General features: G+C 42.1%; 1 protein-coding gene across 1 annotated transcript in view; it reads right to left on the bottom strand.

Moving 5' to 3' along the window:
• The window catches only part of FHL2 (four and a half LIM domains 2), an 83,899-nt gene extending 68,796 nt beyond the window's left edge, over window positions 1-15,103 (bottom strand). The window contains exon 1 of the mRNA XM_021292074.2: window positions 14,977-15,103. The gene's annotated coding sequence lies outside the window, so the exon portion shown is untranslated. The remainder of the gene's footprint in view (window positions 1-14,976) is intronic.
• Window positions 15,104-15,450: the final 347 nt, after the last annotated feature.

Genomic DNA, 15,450 nt, shown 5'->3' with positions numbered 1-15,450 from the left:
GCCAGAGAATTTTGAGCATGACTCATGTCTGTGGGTTTTTCCTCAAAATGTTTGTTGTCTAACATATTTCTAACAGCACAAAGGCCACAACTTACACCTCAGATCAGCATTATCTGGTGTGGGAAGGCGACCAAATCACTAAAATAAGCAGGAGAGCTCAACAGAATCTTCTGCTATATTTGGGTTGTAACATGATACTCGTTTCACCTTTTTTGTCTTGATAAGAGGGCACACAATCTGCCTTAGAGACTCAAGTAACAATGAGAGTTCAGTCTTATGATTATGGGGAACAAAGTACTGGGGATAACCTGTGTATGGGGAGCAACAGTATTTTGAGGACAGCTGGGGAGGGTACTTTTTCAGCTGAGCAGATAAGCTAGTCAATGTATGAGCTCTCAGAGGAAGTTGTGATTTGTTCTCCAAAAGAGAAAGAGAAGGTGCATATGGAAGGAGAAAACCACACACCCCGGAAAAGAATACAGGAGACTCTTCTCTGAAGTTGTTGCCTCATAATTTTAACCAAGGCACATAACAGGAGACATTTTTCAAATGAACGCAAACCACAGGATTACTACAGAGAGGTGGTTATCCCCAGCTTAAAATGTGGAGCAGGCTGGCATTTAATAGTGTGGTGAGATTCTGAGTGCTTCTTTGTACTTTGTTTTTGCACAGCACCCAGCACAACTGAGCCATTGACCTGGCCAGCTCCTGAGTGTTGCAGTAATTAAAAATATTTGCTTAAAAGTAAATGTGGCTATTGTTTTTAAGAGTATCCAAGTTAGCATAGCTTATGTCAGCAAAATCTCACGTACCGTGGAAAAGCGTCTGAAATATGTTTTTTTTATGCTGAAGAATAATTATGAGACTTATTAATGAACATGTATCCTTGCCTAAAATTTTCCCTTTTGGCCAGTTAAAGGATGTTAACACTCTCTATTTACACCTCCAGTATCTCATGCTTTCATACACAGGCAAATCTAAAGGTCTACCATTAAACTATGCAATGGATTTATGCAGACCAGGGTCTCTTATCAAGGGGTCAGTATCCACTTTCATGTCCTGACCAGTTCAGTCCAGGAAAGTACACCACTTTAGGCCCAGCCGATTCTTCTTGTTAGCATAATGATTTCTGAACAGCTGGCTGTTACTTATCCTGGTGGTAAAGTATTTCGAAGCTCTTCAAAGAGTCAAGAAGTCAGGCACTGGAACAGGCTGCCCAGGGAAGTGATTGAGTCGCCATCCCTGGAGGGGTTTAAAAGATGTGTAGATGAGGTTCTTAGAGTCATGGTCTAGTACCAGAGTTAGGTTAATGGTTGGACTCGATGATCTTGATGATGTCTTCCCAAAAAACGATCCTATGATTCTATGACTCCTGGTTGTTAAATGTGAAACAACAAAAAGGTGAATCCAGAATGCTGAACATCTTTCCAAAGTGCCCGCAATCCTGTGTGACAGAGCAGGAAGTAAAGTGGTCCCTTTTCACTGAGTTCATCCTGGAGACAAGATCTGCTGTGCTGTTCATCCTGATCTCACAGCAGCTCCCTCAGCATGACAGCAGGCGACCTTGGCCCCTGAAATGCCTTCCTGGCTCCTGCTGCTGACCTCAGGGCCTCTCCTGCAGAGCCAAACTTTGCCGTCCTTCCCCAGCGGTTGACTTTCTGAGAACGCTCTCTGATGCGTATCAGCCCCTCTTCAGAGGTGATGAATTGCTGCTGATAGTCCTCTTCAAGTGAGCCAAACAAACTAGGAGAAGCTGTGTACGGTTTTGACACTGATTAAGGCGCACTATAGTTATCCACTGTCATGTGTCTGTCATTACCTATTAATTAAGCTAAGTAAAAGATAAACATTAGCTTTAGGAGTCATCCCCAGGCATTAAGAATTTGCTCTTAGTGTATATCCATACTCTAGCATCTGCAGAAAGCAAGTTAAGTAGCTCTTAATTTCTCTGGCTATGTCTGTCAAACAGTATTTGTTCTTAATTTTAGAGAATGTCATCTTGCTTCTGGCATGGCCGAAATTTTATGCCATGTTCAATTTTTAACAACCTGCTTACTGTCAGTCTACACCAAAGAGGGCAACTAAAGCTGTCTGGGAGTTGTCTGGGAATCTGAAAAGGATTTCCAGGAAAACTCTTGGTAGGATGATACATTGCATTATTTGAGTCAGTGCTGGCCAATCTTCTTGGCTCTGAAGTCAAATGCATATTTTAGCTGGCATGGGCTTCCCCAACAGCTGCTGCTCCTCACCCCTCCTGCAGTGCCTATGATGGCTCCCAGTGGTCCCCAGGCTGTAGGAAGCTGTTGGGAAGAGGCTGGACACACAGGGGTGCCCACATGAGCACCTTCCAGCCCAGCTGCCTGTTACTTTGATCCTTACCCATTGTCTTCAGTCCCCAAGCACAGAGGTGCCTGTGGTGTCAGAGACCTGAGTCAAGACATGTGGTTGACAGTGCTCAGCACCACATGGACTTGCACATCAGCCTGGTGGGTCTCGCTCAGACCTCTGCTCATATGCCAGTGCCTCTGCCCATCCAGCCCAGGGCTCAGAGAGAGGCTGAGTCATTTTTGCAGGTGAACTATGACCACATTATCCATTTACTTGTGTCCAACCATGAAGATGTATCCCCAGTCAGTTCCTAGCAAAGGGACCGGCTTTCTCAGGCTTTCTGCTGCTATGCTGGTGGGAAGGCTCTCTTCTCTTATCACTGACCATTACTTTAATGCTTATCAGTCAAGAGTCTCTTTTTGGGCCATTCTCTTCCTCTTCACTGAGACATCAACATCAAAGGCAGGCAGGGAGGAGAGGGATCTTGGCCCCAGAAGCAAAAACATGCCCCATTGTCTGCCATTCAGACAGCAGTCTCATAAAGAGTTGGGTTTAGTGTGCATTTTTGATATAGGCATTCTTGGAAACCTCTAAATCTGCAAAATTTGCAGAAAGCATTTCATGGAAAGGAAATAGCTGCTGATTCAAAATCATAGTGTGTAATTCAATGGAGCTTCACTTCTCAGGAGCCAACAGAGGATAATGACATTGCCTTAAACCTCAGTAAAACGGAAAGAGGACACAATAAGATACACCTTTAACTGAATATAGTCACAAACCATATCATAGTGATGCCTCAAAGGAAAATTTAATCTGTGCCTTCCTTATTCTCATGTTCTTTCCATACTAATTACTTAATGTTCCTGGAAGTCTGAAAAGACATTGCATCTTCTAGACATCTTGATTTCTATTATGATCATAGATTGAAGATACCAGATTTTGTAAGATAGTAGGTTTTGAAAACTCCATTCTCTGAAGATCCTTGAGTCCAGGATATGAAACAAGTGAAGCTACAGCTTTCATCTCATAGGGATTTAGCATAAATAAAGTTCAGAGCTGAGATTTCTCAGGCTGTGCCTTCTCACCTCAAAGACTGAGAGGTATTTTCTATCTTTGTCCACCATGAAAGAAATTCAAGATGCAACCTAAATGAGCATTATGTCTTTGTGAATATCCCATCTAAGACTCAACAGCTGAAACAGTGGTCTCTCAAGTCTAGCAAAGGTTCAGCAGTAGCTACAAACCATTTCACAACACAGGTTCTGCATTAGAAGTGAAGGAATGAACTTTAAGCTTTGGGGGTACATCACACATCTCCTCTGCCACTTTGCTAACAGTGACCTGGAAAGCAATAGAGATGGAAGGGTTTTCAAAATCAAAAGTAGCTTTTTCTGTTTTACTGGGTAAATACATGAGGCTTTGATTTAATGTATTTATGCCTGCCTCAACATATGGTATCTAACTACCTTTTTTCTTCCTAGCTTTGCATAGACACTCCCTCCAAAACAATTCCTTTTTAGAGTGTCTTGCTTTGCGCCACGCACTTTGTTTGCCATCCACCCTCGCAGATGGAAATATGCATGCTTCTAACAAATGTGACCTTGTTAGGCTGCTCATCATCCACATCTGAGTGAGAGATGTAAAATGTTACACCCACCATCCTCCAGAGGGTGAAGAGACTCCAATAGCATGTGCCTGCCATGCTGTGAGATGTCTCCTGGTAACGTTGCCATGATATGATCAACATTGCATCTACCGCTCTTCAGCATCTCAGTATTGTTATAAAGTGCATGCTCGCCTGCTCACACCTGCACCAATGCTTGCTTTCTCTTCACCTCCTGGAAATCACACCTGGGGGCTAAATGTGGTGCCACTGGGAAGCAGCTGTGGCACAGTGCATGATAGCAGTAGCTGTCCTGTTGGCAGCCGTTAAAAAGGGAACTTGAGAGATAAGTACAAAAATAGAAAGGTTGTGTGTGATTGGAAAAAAAAAAAAAAGAAAGAAAAGAAGATAAATGGAGGTTTGTAAATTGTTTTGATCTGTGACTTGACCCTAAAAGAAAGTTCTAAAAAATGTCTGCATCACGTTTTACTGCAGTGTAAGTGGGATTTGTCTCATTTCATACAAGACACAAGAAAGTCATAAGTCTAAAGTCTGTGGGCATGACTAAAGAAGTGAAACATTAACCTCCAGAAGGCAATTCATCTGGCTTCCTTTAGATGCTTAATTGCCCTCTGGAGAAGCCTACTCATTCCTAGAAAAAGAGACTATGTTAGTCTTGGCCCTCAAGGGCTCCAGGCAGTTGCTCACAGGGAGCTGCCTAATGCCACTGGGTGTACCCTGGGGTCTCCAAGACACCTATATGGGGCAGGAGGGAGGACACAGGACCTAGAAGTGACCTGTGCAGTTCTGGCTGCCTGGATGCCCAGGACACCTCACAGCACATGAGCCACCTCTGTGTGGGCAGCTGAATGAACTTCTTAACTTGCAGTTCCCTGTACCAAGGATGGTGAATCTTCCCATAAATACTCTAAATAACCACACTGAGCTCATGGCCTTAATGAGAATAAAAAGTGTTCCTATTATAGCTCGATGAACTCCAGGCAGCCAAGCCCCACCCTTGTTCCTCTGTCAAAATGTGCTGTAGGGCCAAATGCAAGGGCCAAGGACTGTTCCCAGCATGAATCACTGCTGAGGGCAACATTTCAGTGCCTTACAAGTTCCCTTCTCACCTTAAGTATCTTAGTGGAAAAGAGTTGCAAAGTGCTGAAGGTATCCAGGGGACAGGCTGCAGAGACATGAGACTGGGGAGTGTCAGCAGTGAGCAAGGAAGGGCGTGCAATTCCCTTCAGTCCATCCTAAGCCTTCTCTCCCCTTCTCTATACACCTATGTAAACTTCCAAACCCTCTTCATCTTCTCCTGGCATCTCTGTCTGAATTCTGTAGCTGCTGCACAGAAGGGAAGGAAAAATATGCAATTAGAATATTCTAAGATACCATTAAGAATAAATAGGAAATTTTGTCTTCATATTCACATAAGATGCAGCTGGTGCTACGATCATTTCAAATGAAATAAATCTAGGCCCTTTCAGTACCTTTAAGATGGCTGAAGCCTGACCAAGGGCAGCAGAATGAGCTGGCTTTAATCTTCCACCCTTCATCATCAGTGGCAGGATCCCATCGATGTGGTGGGATAAGGATTGAGCTACCAGAAACTTCATGTCTGTTTCCCAGACCAGGCAGTGTGGGTGACTGATAGCAGCTCTTAAGAAGTATTAGCTCACTGAGCAGTTGTTAGCACTAGACAAGCAAGACTTAAAAGACAGACAGCCTAAAAATCAAAAACAAGTTAGCACTCAGGACAACTTAAAAGCAGCTACCGATACCCTGTATCTCTCCTTTGTTTGGGGTGGCGAGGAGGCTGCCAACTAAAAGCGTGTTCTCTCCTTTTAGGGTCTAGGTCCCTGCTGTTGGCAAATCGTTTTCATGTTTGGTAAACCAGCCAACTTGTGACCTATTAGTCACTGACAAGTGAAGAGGGTACTCTTCTATCCTTAGGACAATAATAAAAAAAATAATAGGCCAGATTTTCAAATCTGATGTAGCATTTCTGTGGTGTTCAGGAGGTGAAAAGGAGCTGGCAAACATCCAGCCGCAAATGGCCAGCCAAAAATGGCTCTCCTGGTCACTCCATCTCACAGGGAGAGCAAAAATTCAGAAGAAACAAGTGGAGATCTGCCCCATGTAAAGCTAAACTTAACCCACATCACAGTGTCGGTGTAAGTCAAGAGTCTTAACCCACAGCCTGTGTATGGACTGCTGAGATAACGCAGCTGGCCTCATCCTGATAGCTGTAATTTTGTGGATCAATTTAGAGCAGGCTGTGGGTCAATTAACAGAATCATAGAATCACAGAATAATTTTGTTTGGAAGAGACCCTCAAAATCATTGAGTTCAGCCATTACCGTAAGACTGTCACTAAACAATGTCCCTAAGAACCTCATCCAGTGATGGTGACTCAGCCACGTCCCTGGGCAGCCTGTTCCAATGCCTGACAACCCTTTCCATGAAGAAATTTTTCTTAATATCCAACCTAAGCCTCCCCCGATGCAACTTGAGGCCATTTTCTCTCATCCTGTCACTTGCTACTTGGGAGAAGAGACCAGCCCCCTCCATGCTACAACCTCCTTTCAGGTGATTGCAGGGAGTGATAAGGTCTCCCCTCAGCCTCCTTTTCTCCAGGCTAAACAGCCCCAGTTCCCTCAACCGCTCCTCATCAAACTTGTGCTCCAGACCCCTCACCAGCTTCGTTGCCCTTCTCTGAACTTGCTCCAGCACCTCAATGTCTTTCTTGAAGTGAGGGGCCCAAAACTGAATACAGGATTCAAGGTGTGGCCTCACCAGCAACAAGTACAGTGGGACGATCACTGCCCTAGTCCTGCTGGCCACACTATTCCTGATACAAGCCAGGATGCTGTTGGCCTTTTTGGCCACCTGGGCACACTGGTAGCTCATGTTCAGCCAGTTGTTGACCAACACCCCCAGATCCTTTTCCACCAAGCAGCTTTCCAGCCACTCTTCCCCGAGCCTGTAGTGCTGCCTGGGGTTGTTGTGACCCAAGTGCAGGACCCGGCACTTGGCCTTGTTAAACCTCCTACAACTGACCTCAGCCCAATGATCCAGCAGGTCCAGATCCCTCTGTAAAGCCTTCCTACCCTCAAGCATCAACCCTCAATTCAATTACTCTGATTATAGCTTTCTGCCAAGCAGCATTTCTTGGGTCAATCTCTGGGCATATAGTGCTGTGCCTGAGGAGGGGAGAAGGGAGCTTATCTATGCCTCCTGATCTACATTTCAGCAGGAGTGGAAAAGAAAGGGAAAAAATGTTTGGAACTCCTGGATGTTTTTCCCATTGCTTTTGATTCACAAGAGAACTGTAAACTGCTGCTTTTTCTTCCTTCCTGCTTGGAAATGCCTCTCCTGAATGAGGCATGAGATTTCCATCCTGCTCTTTAGCTGCTCTCCCTGTAGGTAAGGGAGCAAAGGAAGACCCAGAATTTGAGGTGTCTCTGGGCTTTGCTGGCAATCCAGAGAGGAAAGAAACATCTTTCCTGGCAAGGAAAATGTTGGCAGCATTAATCATTACCAATGCCAAGTGCTAAGAAAAAGACAAACAATGAGGCAGATTTCAACAAACCAGAGATTTAAAACAGTGCCTCTGGCTTGTGTTAATGACCTCCTGATACTTGAGATTGTGGAGTAAGGGGAGGTTGAATGTGCATAGAAAGGGAAGGATTAGACGTTACCTTTACAGGCTTTCTGTATCTCTCACAAGGCTTCAAGGTGTAGTTTTAAAAAATGAAATCTGACATTCTTACTCAGTTCTGTGTCTTCAGGATCTGGAGCTTGAAGTAAAAGATCAAATATTATTTAACCATTGCACAAAATGATAAATAGGCATGATGATCAAAGCTCAAGACATTCTGGCCACTTTCTCTGAAAGACATGGGAGTTTCTAATGAAAGCATCATACAATAATCCTCTGCCACAACTAAGACCTAGGAGAAGCATGCAGTCTTGCAGCAGTAAATATCTCAGCTTTAGATTTTGTGTAGACTCTTGCTTCCTTTGGCCAGATACTGGGAATCGCAAAGCATCCCTATAGGATTGATATACTTTACTTATTGATTGGGTTAGTGCAAAATTTTCCTTCAAAATTATTATTGGTGAAAACCAATGTAGCATTTATTTTTCCAATTAAATATTTGCTTTCTGAAATGAATGTTTAATCTATTGAGAAAGCAATTTAAATTAATTGAAACCTTGCCCCTAGGACCTTATGGAAGTTGTGGTTCAGTGGTTTTCCTCCCTGAGCTTGATTCCTGCTCTGCCCCACCGTTTACTCCAGGGAATGTGGCTCCTCAGCAGCCAAGCCGCATGGGCCGCTACAGGCAGCGCTTGCCCAGTGATCCTGCTGTGTGTGGAATGGATGGGGATGTGAGAGAGCTAATAAACATCTCTCAGCACTCACTGCAGAGTACATTTGTTCTTGGTAGTGTTTTTTGTTTGTTCATTTGTTTTAAACAAAAAATGATAAACTAGACGTTTCTGTTATTTTTTTCAGAAAATAAAATTTTCCTTGCAAAGCAAAAGTGAAGTGTCCGTTTTCTACTCAGCTGGTACAAACTATTTTTACACCCGTGCCATTTGGCACTAGATGCAATTATTATTTATCTGTATTGCCATAGTGCATAGGAACCCTGATAGAGACCAGAAACTCATACAAACCAGAACAACATTACCTGAGGTAGTCAAGTTTTTAGCTGACAAATAGCGAATCCACACCTTTGTTTACCAAAACCCTTAGTATCTTTCACACCATAATGAGAATTTAGAATACAGACAAATTAAAATAAGGATGTATTGAGGTTTCCTATCTCTAAGATAATAAATCTGAAAAAATGCCAGTATGCATGCAACATGTACACCAGATACAACTGGAAGCAGAGACTTTTTGGTAATTCAAACCAACAGCAAGGTCTTACTGCTCTATGCAAACAGAAAATGGAAAAAGTAGGGATTTTATGTCTTTGTGTTAGATTCAGCATTATCAAACAAAGCATAAGCTCAGACTGAAACCTCTCCTTGTTTCGGGGCCTTCAATGTGGATTGTCTGATGGCTAATGGGGAGACCGCCTCAACTCTACATGCTTCTTGGGTTTTGTTTCTTTAGTTAGCTCCTTGGTTTTGTTAATCTTGCAGAAAAACAAACGAATAAATAAATAAATAAATAAATTTGAGAGTACTAACAATGAGAGTACCTAACAATGGGAGTACTAAATTTGAGAGTACCTAACAATGTATATGGAAATTATCAAGGAGTATCGGTGGTTGTTGGGTGATACACACAAATGCACACACATATACACAGAATAAGACTGGAAAGAAAGACATCTGAATGTGCCTAACAAGCTGCTCTCCCATAAAAATCAGAGATTTTCAGAGTCCAGCAGCCTGAAAACCTTACCTGTCAGGCTCCTCTATATCAATCAGATTATTTAGGAAGAGCATTTGGAAGGCTATTTTTGCCTTCATGTTGACATTTCAAAACTTTCCCCAGAACCAGCTCAAGAGTTTTAAAGAAAGTAAGTGCCATGTGGGGGGTGGGAGAAATATTGCTGAGCAAGAGCAGGAACAGCACGGGAAGGCTGTCTGCCAGGTTTTGCCTCGTCATCTTGAAATTCAGTTTTAAGTGAGTCATGAGTCACTTTCATGGATATAAAAGTAGGAATTTGTGCAAACCTAAGTAGAGCTATGGGCTTTTATTTCCAGCTCCCTGCTGGCTGCTCAGATCTAGCTTTTTTTGACTGCTTCTCCATCTCACTCTTCGATTTTCTCAGCTCTCATCTGCTCAGTAATTTTCTGTTTTATCTCCACAGCCTTGCTAGTTTTGTCACTCAGATGCTGCAGGCAAAACAAATGCACTGATGTCCAGAGGAGAAAAGGCAGGATGGGTAGATCAGATTAAGATCATACCTCTGTTAAGTTCATACCTGAGCCCTGGCTGACCTACTGAATTGACTGGGGGTATCTCACCCCTGGGTGTCCCAGCCAGTCCCAACCACCCCAGAGGTGAGGCTGTTGTCTCTCTGACAGTGTTCAGGAGGGAGGTGAGAAGGAAAGGGAGGGGTGTATTCACGCAGGACATAAAATTAGATGGGAGATTCCCTGTCTCTGGGATTAATGGCCTTCACCAATAAATGCTAAGGCAAGTTCAGACAGGAATCCTATCTCATTCAAGTGTTGAGAGAGAAAGAGGAAAGAGAGACAGAATTAATTTTATATGATTGTTTCTGATCCTTGTGTAAGGAACAGTCAATAGTTCCCAGAGCAGAAGCAGATGGGTCAGGCAGCAGTGTTGGCAGTGTTGGTCAAAAACTCATCAGACATGAACAGACCTCAAATCCCTTCTCTGATCAAACTGTGGCCAGGGCAAAACACACATCTATCCCCAAATTCAGTTCTCTTCTACTAGTGCACATGACACCAGCTCCCGGCCTGTTAGACTTAGGAAAAAAAGGCCTTGACCCTTACTCATTGCCCTTTCAGATAACAGTGTAAAGGTCTCCTCTGGTCTTGATAGCTATTAAAAAGAAATAAATTTAAAAAATCACATAGACTGTGATTTATGGTAAAACTGTGAACACTGTGTAGAGCTTTGCTGTGTCATGGAAGAGAATGAGGAAAGTGCTTTTGGCATTTTCTTTAAATACATATGGGTGGATATGTAGGTTTTTTCTTCTTGTACAGAACTGATTTAAATTAGTACACTGGGAAAAAAAACATTCCACATAAAGATAGTTTTACAGAACTAGTGGATCATAGGATTTGTTTTCTTCTTTTACTGTGTTTTCTTTCAGGTTACAAAGCACAGTAACTGAGTCTTTTTGTTTCTTACAGTTCTACTAATTTATCTTTTCCTTCTTGCTTCTTCCACAAAGTTTGCAAAACAGTGAACTGTACCCCCTCAGCTAATTATATGATAATGCCTTAAGACTTTTCATGGGAGAAAAAAAGTGTGGTTAGGGTGTTCTGCTTAGCTATTTCAGAAGCTCACTTTTATATCTTCAGACAAATTAGAGAGAACGTACATAAAGGGTCAACATACAGACCAGAAGTAAATTGAACAGTGAACAATGCATTTAAGGTTTTCAAGTGGTCCATAGGAGTGAATTTTAGTCAGCAATTTCACTTAAGAAATGGTAGCTGATTGTAGATTAAACTAAGTGGAGGTCATAAAAATATGTGCCATACTATAGTTGCTTATTAGCCATTGTGAAACAGAAATAATGTGATCCACCCACATTACCTCAGGTTATCCACCTGGGAAAGGTACCCGGGGAATAAGGCTTCTGTACTACTGATGTAAATTGTCAAAGCTACATCTGCTTTGGAGTACAGTGTTACAAAACTACTCATGATCAGGATCTGTCCATGTATGTTGTTATCTAGAAAACAGCTTTCTCTTTGGGGAGGAAACAATAACGACATATAACCAAAAGTCCAATCATCTTGGTAACCTGTCTCCAAAAGTGGCTGAACTCAGATAAGTAGACATGAGTACAGGAACATGAATACTCCAGCACGGTATACCCTCACTATCCAAAAATGACTATCACATTGAACTTAAGAAAGAAAGGTATGGTATGTCTAAACAATAAATTAAATTATAGGAGGTTACAGTTAGCTAAGTTTAGATGTGCTGCAATGTAGGAGTAGCAGCAGGAACAACAATTTAGCAGGAAATACTGCTTTGATCTGCAACTCTGTGTACTTCTGACTACAAATTGTGAGAAGCAAAAAAAAAGAAGACTATATTTGAGGAAGCCTTCTTGGGATTAAGCACTTATAACATTTCCACAGGCACATCTTCCTTACTTTCACCTCATCCTATAGCTCATTTCAACAGCCAGAAAGTAATATGCAAGCACCTGCTGGATGATTAACAGTGAGCATCATCCCCACATGCCTGCAGAGAGGCCACTTTCAAGTTAGCAAGTAAATCTCCAGGACAAACATCTTTATTTTTATTTGTGTAACCACCGCCCTGTGGCCGCTTTTTTGAAGCTTGTTGCTAAGTCTTTCAACAGCTGTAAACATCCAGATGTCTCTCTTCTCAATTGAGAGAGCTTTCTGAACAGTTCTCCTAGCCTGCACTTCCGCAGTTCATAACATGAACCATCTTTTCATGGGGTAGAAAGTTATTTCATGTAATCAGCAGGTCAATATTTTGTGGATCATTATGCAGGATTTTTTTGAGGAGCACAGGGCATAAGGAGGGTACAGGGATGGATATTTTTAATCTAGTATATCCTAAATCCTGAATGCTTGAATAATTTATGCTCATTTACAGATTCCTTGGTAAAAGGACAAAACTAAATCTGATGATGTTTCTTTTAAGCAAGTCTCAACAAAATCACAGTTCTTGCTTGCCAAATAATGAGGCTACTGTTTTTCCTTCTTTTTTAAGGCATTGTATGAATTTTTATAGTATTGGGTTATTGCCTTGGGGAATGGCCTGTAATTTGAGTGACTGAACATACTGTCTTTGTTTTGACTTTGAATGGGGTTGGTTTTAAACAAATTACAAATAACAAGAAAAACACAGCAAACAAATACGGAAGTATCCATGTGACCAGCCCAGAGAAGACTAGCCTTTTGTATCCAAGGAAATCATATGGTGGGAGGTGGATCTGCTCACATTGCAAATGTCAATTAAAAATCCGGGTGATGACCACAAATTTCACATGCTTATCATGCCTATGATTTTTGTGCTTCTTTACACTTTTCACTGTGAGTTTCCTCAAGCTGCAGAGAAGGCCTTGTCTGCAGTAGGAAGGTTATACAAAGTCAGATGAGGAAGACACGTGAGGCCTTCAGCATGGGTGAACCATTGGAGCCACCTACACAAAAGAGCAGGGGGCCCATGAAGGGTAATAGGGTGTTTAGGCCACCGCAGGCACATTGCCCTACTCAAGGAGTGGGGAGGAAGATTAATACCCAGGGCTAAAGGACAAACTTCTTCTGGTAGAGAATCTGCAACAGGGTCTCTGACAGCTACATGGGCACGGGGTTGCCCGTTCCATGAGACATTCACTTTTCCTGGTTGGCACATGCGGATAATTTGTGGTTGTCAGCTGGACTGTCTTGGTCCAACTCTCTCCTCAACTGGCAGGGGGATGGAGGGGGGCTGCACAGAGAGGGGCTCCTTTTGGGCAATGCAGAACCTACTCCCTGCCCTAATGGTGTGTGTACCCACAAAATATGGTATGCAAGCTGTGCGTGTCCTCCAGGAAGGGACAAAGAAACCATTCCATAATCATCATGGCCACCTTAAGGGAGAGTTTTCTGGATTTCCTCCTCCAATTTCATACCAAGCCTTGTAGTTGCAGACTGATCAGCTCCAGCAGTCCCCAGGAGATGCTTTTGGAACTGATGACTGGTATGAACAAATATTTAGGGGATTAAAAAACCAACTCTGGTATCAAAACAAATATTTCTTTATTAACTTAGGTCAAGGCCCACAAACTTCAAATTAACAAGAGTTTTATCCCTGTTTTCTGTTTTAGAACTGATCCAATTAGGGTTCAGTCCTTTTGTGGTTTAAACAAAATCCTGTGCTGTAAATCGTATAATAAAATGTAGGTGATTTAGGGATGTGTGCAAATGAAAGGATGGGCTAGCATTATAAATGCACTGAAGGGAATTAGAAATACAAGATTAAATTATCATTTAAATGACAAAAAATAAGCAGCGGTTTGGTTCACATAAAGTAAGGAAAATATATAATTTTTATCTTTGCTATATCTCTTTGAAAACTATGAAATTGTTTGTAACTGGCTGAAGATCCTGTGGGAAAACATCTACATTTTAGCAGCATTATCTTCTCAGTCTGTTCCTATGCCTTCTGTGTACTGCTGTTGTGACAGCAGATCAGTTACAGCTATTCCAGTTTCCAATTGAATTTGGATTAATGGGTCATTTTAAGGTCTTCTCTAAATCAGCTCTGTGCTCCTCATAAATTATATTTGAGTCACGGTATTTTGGAAGTAAAGAAAATGTTTTCTAAAGCACATACATTGCTATAGAATTTTTATAGCCTTGTGGTGCCTTTATCCTTTTTCCAATGGAAAATGGAGAAAAAATGTAGTCCAGGATACTGTACACACTTTCTCTGTTTAGCTGTATGGTGTTAATATTTCATTCCGGTTCTTCACAGCATATAAACTTGAAGTTTAGTGAAGTAAATGGGGTAGCTGGAATTCACAAACATAGCTGCAAATCCTATTAGCAGTTAAACACAGCAGGTCTGAAATGGTCCCTAGTGTGTATGAAATCTACCACACGAACACAAAGTAGTCACTTTGGGTTGAATGACATTTGCAACTTACAGGTAAAATAACTTTGAGAAATTATTCTATTTAAGCAAGTCTACTTTTTCCAGAAAGAGCCTACTAAGTCGCTTGAAACTTGACACTCAATAGATGAGAGACAAAAACAGCCAAGAGTGGTTCAAAACAGCCAAGATGTCTTGCTCACAGGCTAGAGTCGGGTTGTGACAACAGACGGGTTGGTTACGTGGCAACTGGAGAGAAGCAGGAGTGTGTTTAGCTTTCAGCAGCACTAAAGTAAACAGGTAAGAGCGTGAGGCTGGATGGGGATGTATATCTATTTTGTGCTGGAAAGTGCTATTTGGGGTATCTAAACATATTCCCAGCGTATGCTCTTCCATCCAACACCTGCCTCTCACGTCCATGCCCAGATCTAATTCAGTCATATAAGCAACCTTATTCTAGCTGCTATAACACAACCACTATGCAGGAAGAAATCCAGTACTTTTTTTTTTAACTATCAGTACCAGAGGCTCAGCAATAGACACTGCAGCAATTTCGCTATATGGCTGTGATCTGCACTGTCTTAGTAGGACCATGTCCCTTATTCCATCCTGATGTGTTGAGCAAACTTCTTGTTAATAATGCACAGATTTTAAAATCTGACCACCTCTCTCATCTGCTTCACAACAAAGGCCACAATGTTGTCTCTTTCTAGACAAAAAGGGAACAAAATAAAATAAAAAAGGAGCTTACCTAGAAGGATTTGCCCTTACTTAGAGACACATAGTGATGACAAATGCAGCATTTTCCTTTGTAACGTGTTCCAACAACTAACAGCCTCACAGTTGAAAATGTCTGTCACTGTTTCTGGTTTGAATGCAGTTGGATTTAATGTCCAGATATAAAGACTCTCCTTTTTTTTTTTTTTTCTTCCCCCCCCCCCCCCTCACACAGGAAATTACACACAGAAACTCAATCTCCCTTCAGTCTGTTTTTGAAGAATTAACAGATTCTTCCTGTCTCTGAGTACACAGCGGTTTTTCCAGCCTCCAACTCATGTTGGCAGCTGTTTGCTGCAGTCTCTGCAGCCTTACAAGTCCCTCTGAAAATGGAGACACCAGAATTACCTGCTAGTATCTGTGTTGACAACAGAGCTAAATTTACCTCTGATTGTACACTCAGGATCTTGGCTACTGGTGCTGCCCTGGGCGACTGTGCTGATCTTTG

This window comes from Columba livia, chromosome 1 (genome assembly GCF_036013475.1).
Source record: "Columba livia isolate bColLiv1 breed racing homer chromosome 1, bColLiv1.pat.W.v2, whole genome shotgun sequence".
Lineage (NCBI taxonomy): Eukaryota > Metazoa > Chordata > Aves > Columbiformes > Columbidae > Columba > Columba livia.
The sequence above is the reverse complement of the archived record's forward strand: the minus strand, read 5'-3'. Positions and strand labels throughout refer to the sequence as shown.